Genomic DNA, 9,504 nt, shown 5'->3' with positions numbered 1-9,504 from the left:
CATAACCCTTAATAGCTCATGCATGCACATACAAAAAGACATCTCATGCATTGCTCACGAGAGCTCATGCATTTCTCTTAAGATAAGAGAGCTTATAAGAGCTTTATTTTATGCGTAGCTCTTAACAAATACTTAGCTCATATAATTAAGAGAGTTCATGCATATCTTTTAACAGATCATGCATAGCTTATAAAGATAAGATCTTATTCATAGATCATACAAATAAGGTCTTATGTAAAACTCTCTTTTTTATGCATAACAAAGCTTATGAGAGCTCATGCATAACACTCATGAGAGGTTATGCACGAGAGTCATACATGGCTAATGAGAGCTTATGCATAGCTCCCATTATACATAGATAATGAGAGCTTATGCATAGCTCCCATTATACATAGATAATGAGAGCTCATGAATAGCTCTCATTATGCATAAGACAGCTTATAAGAACTCTCTTTTATTCATAGGTCACACATAGCTCTTTTATATTCGTATCTCATACATAGATCTCTTTATGCATAAAAGCTCATATCTCATGCATAGCTCTATTTATGCATAAGAGAGAGTTATCATTTATTAATATCTCATGCATAAGAGAGATCTCTTTTATTCATAGAGCTTTTGCATAAAATAGTTCTCTTTCCTTTTTCCAAGAAACAATTTGCATGCTTATGGGTAAGTGAATGCATATCATTAAGAAATAAACTTTTGTAACAAAGTAGTGAGTAAGTAGTATAAGAGCTTACCTCAAGATATGAGCTTTCAAGAATCTTCACAACACATAAAATAAACCTATAAAATAGAATAAGTTAAGTTAGCATTTAATAAAGTTAAAGTTAGCTCAACATTTAGTAACGATAGGTTAAGAGCTAAATTAGAAATAAAGTATCCTTAATCTTATTGAAGTGAAGGAGGAGTGAAAACAATAAGTGTGTGAAAAAAAAAGATAAGGAGCAAGAACATAGATATGAGTCTATTCTAAACCTATGTTTTGATTTCTAATTTCGTATGCATATTTAACCTCACTAGATAGATATATGTTTGATGATGATAAGAAAGGGGCTTATGTATAGAAGGACAAGAGCACTCAGAGTAATTGGCAAAATGAGAGTAATAAAGAAACATTAAATCAATAGAGACAGAGGGATTTGAGAGGAGAAAGAACATAGAAAATGCATGACTTTTAATTGAAAAACATAGAAGGGAGGAGACACATAACTTGTGATTGAGAACAATATGATTCATTTGTGAAAGAGATCATTATGCTCGTTGGAAGAGCAAGGAAGGAAGGAGATAAAGGAAGAGCAAGGAAGGATGAGATGTAACTTCTTGAGCAAGCTTATATGTGGGGATAGAGGTAGAGTTAGATTTGTTTAATGTTGTCTAATGTGAGACTTTTAAATTATAGATTCCCATCAGTCATGAGACTTCACCTCCATCATCTGACAATGATGACTCAATATGCATAAGAAGTAACGTGAGTGGTTATGTTAAAAGATTTTTTGTCTGTGTGAGTGATGCAAAGAGAAATTGTGCATTTACCGTAGTTCACAATATTTATGGTCAATTCAAAACAATAAGGCATATAAACTCTTCGGTGAGTATACTATATGTTAAATTTTTCTCCAATGTATGCATTTGGTTGTTTTATTTATGATATTATGCATTAATGTTAGTACATCGATCTGGGGGAGACTCATGTAGAATGATCCATTCAATGCCTCATTACTTTATCATGAGTGGATGATTATAGAGGGAATTCAGAGACCTCCAAGATAATATTGATATTATCAGGCCACAAGCAAAGAACCTTCATATGATCAAGAATTTCCTACATTATCCCCTCATGAAGTTGAGGAGAATTTGGCCATTGACAAGATGCATGATGAATTTTTTGAGAAATAAGGAGAGGGGGGGATCAAAATCACATGGGAAGAAGAAAAAATATGACAAGCGAGACGAGGACTCCACTATACAAGTGGTGTGCATATTCAATCATTCATATAACCTTAGATTTACTTAACTTGCAAGCCATGTATAGTTTGAGCAAAACTAGTGTATTATAAGCCTTTTTTGGTAGTTCAGAGTATCTGTTATGATTTGCAATTTATTAGAAACTTTATTAATAGTCTCCAAAAGTGAACCGTTTATGTCCATAGGCTTATGAAGAAAAGGTTTCCTCCAAAAACCACAAGAGCACATGCTAAGAGAGTGGTAATGGTGCTTGGGATGGATTATAAATACATACATGCATGTGTCAATGATTGTGTACTATTTAGGAGTGTGTAAAAAGATGCGATCTAATAGCTGAAGTGTGGCAAGTCTCGTTATTAAACAAAAGATTCGCAAGGTACAATTATTCCTAGAAAGGTATTAAGGCATTTTCCAACCTTGCATTCAAGCCATGTTTCAAACCAAATCTACTACTGAGCTCATGACATGGCATACATACAATCGCTTCACTAAAAGAATAATGATTGATAGGTCTAGGTCCAAGTCCAAGTAGGCACAACATACAAATTTATAGATTTTCCAATAATGAAATCTAGCGTTGTTTTCTCCATGGCCAACATAGAGATTCTTAGACTTAATCATGGACGGAAACACTTGATATTAAACACCACTCATGGATATGTGAAACTCAAGAGTTCTAATTAGATGGTCAAGACATTCATGAAGGGATCAGAGAATAATTTGGCAAGGATCGTCACAAAATGCAATAGAGGGAATCAAGATCTTAACAACACAAAGCATTGAATTACAAAAAGGAATGGAGAGTAAAATATATTATCCTCCCACCACCCATGTGCTCTGAGGAATAACCTCCAAAACCTTATATGTTTGGGTAGTAGACAAGCTCGAACTCTCCATCCATGTGCACATATCTCAATGTGCTCCGTGCGAGCATGAAACATCAGGTTCTTAGCAATCACCATACAACTCTAATTTTCGTGCTAACAACATTGTCCCTTCCTTCTAAGCACCATCTATGTCTCTCAGGATCCATCTCGACCAAGCTGCTTCACATGAAGTAAAGCATGTTGCCTTCTATTCAACATCCTAGAAGAATGTGCCATTGTAGCATGCTTCTTACTCATCTAGGATGTAATTCTATACCCAACAAGAAAACAATAATCAGAGACATAATTTCTGCTATCACAATCTCCTAACTCATGGAATTGCCCCTGCAAGTGATACCATACTCAATGGTGTCTTGGATGTACTTGAACACTCACATCTTTGCCTTCTAGTGATTCTTTTGAGGATAATTTGAGAACCTACCGAGGATGCCAATTGTAAAGCTAATGTTAGTCTGTGAATTACACAGAAAGATAAAAATCCCCACCAACTTTCCGTATTCCTTCATATCCACAAGTGGAGAAACATCTTCCATAAAAATCTTTGATCCGTGCAAGCCAAGAAGAGCATGTCCTTAGCTTGTTGTACATAGTCACGTAGCCCACATTAGTGTGCATCCTACTTGGCAGAGTGCCAAGCCTACATAAGCCGTCTCCTAACAATTTGTGCTCATCATATTTAGCCATCATCTAGTATCTAAATTGGGAACTTCTAGGTGCTTGGGTGCTGACTACAATGGAGCCCTACTCCTAATATAGAAAGCCTTACAAAATAGAGCAAATCCGATTGAGAGAGAGATCGAAACACGAGGTGAAAAGTTGATAACTCTTTACATGAATATGAAATGCATGCGTGAAACTGTTTCCACGGTGAGAACATTACTTTGTTTTTTTCATTTTCAATTTTTGGGGAGGGAAAGGGATAAGGAGACAACATTAATGGGTTTTGTAGTGCCACATATTATGGTTCTTTATGCCCACCATTACCGTTCTTGAATATGTGAATGCATGTACTGATGTGATAGGCGTCTGTACCATTTTCAGGTTGTGTAAAGGCCTAGACAAGGGCACCTAAGCCCTAGATAGTTGCAGAGCCAGCTATGCACCCTTGAGGTCATGTACAGTCAATGAATTTGATGGTTGCAGTACCCTTCCAAGAAGGCCTAACCCTTCAGAAGAAGGATCATTTCTTAATCAACCTTTGTTTCATTTTGGTAAAAACCTGCTAAATAAAAACCTTCCTTCATCTTACCCTTTGTTTCACAAAAAGCTTACAAATTTTGTTGATTAATTAATTAATGTGACCCATAAAAAGATTTTGGTGCCTTATTTAACTAATCAAAAGTAATATGAGGTGGCATTCAATACACTATAATGCTGATTAATATTTTGGCTTTCCTAGCACTATTCAATGATCATTTGAAAACAGTGTATCGATTATTTCATAATATGGGTAATCAATGCGATGATGTTTCCATACATTACAAAAATGTCTCCATGCAAGATTCAAAGCCTACAATAATTTATTTATTTTAATTATTTTTTTCTAGGCTTCAATTGTCACTTGTGATGATCTAAGCTCTAAGGTAATGGTCCTGAAAAAGTTCTATATGATTTAATAATTATGCAAATAAACCATATACTTTTAAATCTCTCTCTCTCTCTCTCTCTCTCTCTCTCTCTCTCTCTCTCTCTCTCTCTCTCTCTCTCTCTCTCTCTCTCTCTCTCTCTCTCATATACTAATAAATTTTATTTATTTTTAATCCATTGTATAGGTAATGGGGCATCCTAAGAAGGATACAAAGCAATTAAATTTACATTCGATGCTTGGTGTGTTAATGCGACAACAAAATGCACGATCACACGGCAACTCAAGTGTATCAAGCAACAATGTGAACAATGATGGTGACAATAACAAAGTTGAGGGTAAGAAAACTTACAATCGTACATTTTTACCCATGTGGAAATTACAATTTAAGTGGGCTTATCCACGAATAGGTGAAGATGGAAAAGAAAGGGTAAAGTGTAGTATATGAACCAAATGTCAAATGAAAAGTAGTACATAAGCAAGCCATTTTAATGCAAGTGTTTGAAAAATGCATCAAAAGTCATTGTTTGAGACACATGTTGAATTGTTGATTAATGGGGAGAAAAATAGAATTATAAGTGTGATGCAGAAGATTATGTTGCATGTTGCAAAGAAAGATATGTCACTAGAGGCTTTTGAAGATGAATACTTATTTCACATGTATATGCAAACTCCTCATATGCATTAATACTCTTCTTATATAAATCCTAAAGCCGGTAAACAATTTCTTGAAGTCACAAATAGTTTATATTGGGAGAGATTGAAGAAAGAAATCAATGCAAGTCCTGTGTACTTAATTTTATTGGTTGAGTGTTCGGATAGGAAATATGAGAAGCATTTGATTCTTTATATTTCCTTTTTAACAAATGGCCACCAGAAAGGAAAATGTGCAACAAAATTTGCGAAACTCATAGGTGTGGAAGATGGCAAAGCAGATACGTATTATTTAAAGGGGTGAAAGAAGTATTACAAAGTATGCAACTACCACTTCAAAAAATGGTGGGGTTTGCCTCGGATGGTGCATCCACCATGGTGGGTGTAAATGCAGGTCTTGTTACAGAGCTCAGAGTAGAGGTTGGACATCTTATTGTTGGTGTCCATTGTGTTTCCCATAGGTAGGGAAGCACTTGTAATCAAAGACACATGTGATTGTTTTGCAGAATTTAAATGTGTGGATCAATTTGCCAATAAAGTCAGTGAATGCTCAGGGGATTCATGTTTCAGAAGAGAGGAGTTGAGAAAGCTAATGGATGTGTTCTTGACAAGGCAATATAAAGTTTTAAAAATTCATGGTGTTCTCGATGGTTATATCGAGAGGCAAAGTCATGATAAGGTAGTTTTTTTTTTCTTCAACTAGTTATACAAGCTTTCATTTGAATGACTTATAAACATTCTGGATTTTTTACTAACATTACTATTGTTATATATAGGTTGGTGAAAATAATGCCACTCTTGCTTACTATTTAGAATGGAGAAGTAGCCCATCATGTGTCCAAGAAAGCTGTTATCTTCCAATTACAATTTGTTATTCACTTATTGGCAGACATATTAAAAGAGGTGAACTTACTAAGTATGAAATTTCAAGAAGATAATGTGGACATAACAACTATAGGAAGAGATGTATATGCCCGAACAAGTCTACTAAGAGAGAGATATTGTGATGAGAAAAGGTTTGGCTTAAACTCAGAGTTTTTTTGTCTTATTGGTGTTCAACTATTAAACATGGAATTCTTGCATACAAAGATAAAGAAGGAAGAACACACTATCACACTCTTCAGTATGCATCTTTTCTTACAAGTGGGATAGGAGGTGGTGAAACTGACACAATATCATTGGCTAAAGCCTTTGTTGAAAGGCTTATACACAACTTAGAGATGTGGTTTTATGACTTTGCCTTGTTCAATGTTGCAAAAATATTGTCACCACCAAAAAACTATAATAGAGAAGAAGATGTCCAACAACAAGCAAGGGAATTCCCCAAGAGATTTACTAACAAATTTGGAGTGGGATAACTCCCTACTATCATTGATCAAAAGCATTGTGAGTTGGCATTATTTAGATTTGTTTGCACATTATATGAGTCTTATCCATCTTTGGGACACTCGTTGTTGATGCATGGCAACAATGTGGATCCGAAGTAGAATGGCAACAAATGTTTCCTGCACTATACAAGCTGTGAAAAGCTATTGTGACATTACCAGCTAGTTCAGCAATATGTGAGAGAGGTTTTTCTAAGCAAAACAGGATCGAAAGCACGGGAAGATGTTGTTTGGCCTTGAAAACTCTTGGCATGCTAATGTTCATCTCACTTTCAGCTCTGCACAACATGGGAGATGTAGATTGGGTGGGATATTTGAGGTGTGGAAAAGTATGAAAGGAAGAAGCACTACTACATGTTAGCCTAATACCGGGGCTTATACCGGCGCTATTTAATGGGGTCTAAAAAAGCCTCGTCATCGGTATAAGCGCCGGTATAAGCGCCGGAACAGTAGCGTCGGTATAAGCGTCGGGTGGTAATACCGGCGCCTATACCGGTTAATATACCGACGCTCACCGGGGGTAATACCGATGCATAAACCGGTGTCTATACCGGTGCATATACCGTGTTATATACCGGGGTCAATACCGGGGTGTATACCGACTTTAATACCGAGAAAAATACCACTGTATATACCGACGCAGTACCGGGGTATATACCGACGCTGTAGCAGAAATTTTTTTTTGGGCAGAATAGTGCTGCCTGGCTGTTGCCTAGCTGCCTGCAATGAGCAGGATCAACAACAGCAAACAGACAGCACCATTCTGTCTAAAATAGAGCACAAAAACAACCGTGCTCGTTTGCATATTTTCCTGATCGACAAACAAGAAATTAAATTAAACATTAATACTCAAGAATGTTTTGATCATATTTCATTAGTTTGAAGGTCATCTTACATCATGGTAATGCCTCCCAATTGACGGTCTCTCCTTCTTCTTCAAGCATCTCAAACAAGGCCACAAGGCCATGTTTGTGAGCGTACTTCTCATTAGGACTTGTTTGGGGTCTTCTTGGGCCCTTTAATTTGCCCCAAGCCTAATGACAGTCATTAAGGAATGGTGCAATGGGAGAAGGCCATGTGGAGAAAAATGTTGGGTTTCCTTGCCCCTAATATGTAGGGGTCAAACTTGAATCATACATTTTTTTTTTAAGAAATTGGGCTGAAAATGCAAAATCTTTCAATAAAATCAAATTTCCCACCTTTTTTTAATAAAGACAGCTCAAACTGGCATAAATGACCCCACCTCAAAAAGTGGGCTAGGGCCAGAAACGCCCCCCCATCATTATCTCTCATTTAAAGCTACTTTTCCCTCTCCCCACTCCCTCTTCCTCTCTCTAAAACTAGCAATTCGGTTTTGAGTCTCTCTCTAACTAAAAGAATCTTTTTTGGCCTCCTCCCTCCCCATTCTGCCTTCCCCTTCCCTCCTAAAGTTAGATCTATCTTTCTGTGCCTTCTTGGCTATGGAAAGCTTGGAAAACAGTCCACTTTTTCCCCCATCAAGTCCATCCTCTCTTGCTTGCACACATTCTTCACTCTCCTCTTCCTAGCTTATACACATTCTTGACTCCTCTTGCCAGCTTATATGCTCTGCTAGCATTAGGTTGCAGAGATCTTCTTGGCTATGGAAAGCTTGGAAAACAGTCCTTTTTTCCCCATCAAGTCCATCCTCTCTTGCTTGCACACATTCTTCACTCTCCTCTTGCTAGCTTATACACATTCTTGACTCCTCTTGCCAGCTTATATGCTCTACTAGCATTAGGTTGCAGAGATCTTCTCACACACCTACAACTTCATAGCATTTAGCTTAGTCGGTTAGCCAAGCACAATGAGTCGCCGACCTCGTTCAAGGGTGGAGTCCTTTAGCAGCAGCAACGAACAAGACGACACTGGCTTGTGGGTTACAAGCACCTTTGCAAAAGGAATGTGGGTGACGATGCGTCCAAGCACAAGGGGAGCCCACAAAGTCTCTCGCAGATACATAGGGTTAAAGTCACACCATTGGAAGGGTCGCATAGTGGATCTCAAGCAGGGGGCTGACGGAAGCAAGCAGGTGATGATCCAACACGTCTACAAGGCATCACAACTCCGTGTTGACAATGCCAATCACAAACGCTTTCCTGCAAATTGTAAGTTTTACTTGTGCTTCTTGTTTTATGGGCTGCACTGACACATGCTAATATCATTTCATGTTACGGAAGCTTGATTTTTTCAAGTGTGTTCTTGTAATGTTCTGTGCAGACATCTTTCCGTCGACATTTGTGGAATGGGAGCCTTTAGAGGCCCTTTCTGGAACCTTTGAGGCGCACCACTTTGAAATTGGCAAGCTACTATATACTAGTTGTTCATTATCAGAGCTTTTAGAGCGCTCCATTTTCTTCTTTCATGCAGAGTATATTGTACCCACGTCAAGAGATGGTTCTGGGACTCTACGGAGGCTCCCTACACCAAGTCTCACGGACCATGATTGGCCAAAGCCCAACAATACTTTGGTTGCACTAACCAAACGTCGGATTGAGATTGATGTGTGCAATGCAATGAAGTGCACCTATGGGTCACATCGTGCGACTCTCACGTTCTTCATGCCTTTACATTTGTTTGTGTTTTTGTTCAAGGAGGCTGATGTTCACCGGACTCCTACAATGTGGATTGCAAAGGGAGGCACAGTAATGAGTGCCTTTTTGCCACCTTCGTGGGATTTGAAGGTTATTCAACATCAGGGTGACAAGATAAAGTGCATGGTGGTGTCGGAGAAGATGGTCGTTCGGTACCAACTTGGAAAGCAACAACTCTCTATTATCTTTCCTTACAGACGTTGGAAGCTGACTGGAGGCGAATGGCAAGCACTCGATTCGGACATCAACGATGCAGAACAGCTTGATGTACATGTTAGCACGCAAGCTGATGTGTGGGATATCGTAGTAAATGCTGATTGGAATATGGCGAACCTAAGGGAGTACTTAGGCCTTAGGTTTGCACTGAAAGGTGACTTTTCATTTGTGATTGATAACACACCTCTACGTAA

This window comes from Cibotium barometz, chromosome 56, assembly GCF_041138505.1.
Source record: "Cibotium barometz isolate CiBa-2024 chromosome 56, ASM4113850v1, whole genome shotgun sequence".
Classification (NCBI taxonomy): domain Eukaryota; kingdom Viridiplantae; phylum Streptophyta; class Polypodiopsida; order Cyatheales; family Cibotiaceae; genus Cibotium; species Cibotium barometz.
This window is presented reverse-complemented; position numbering follows the sequence as displayed.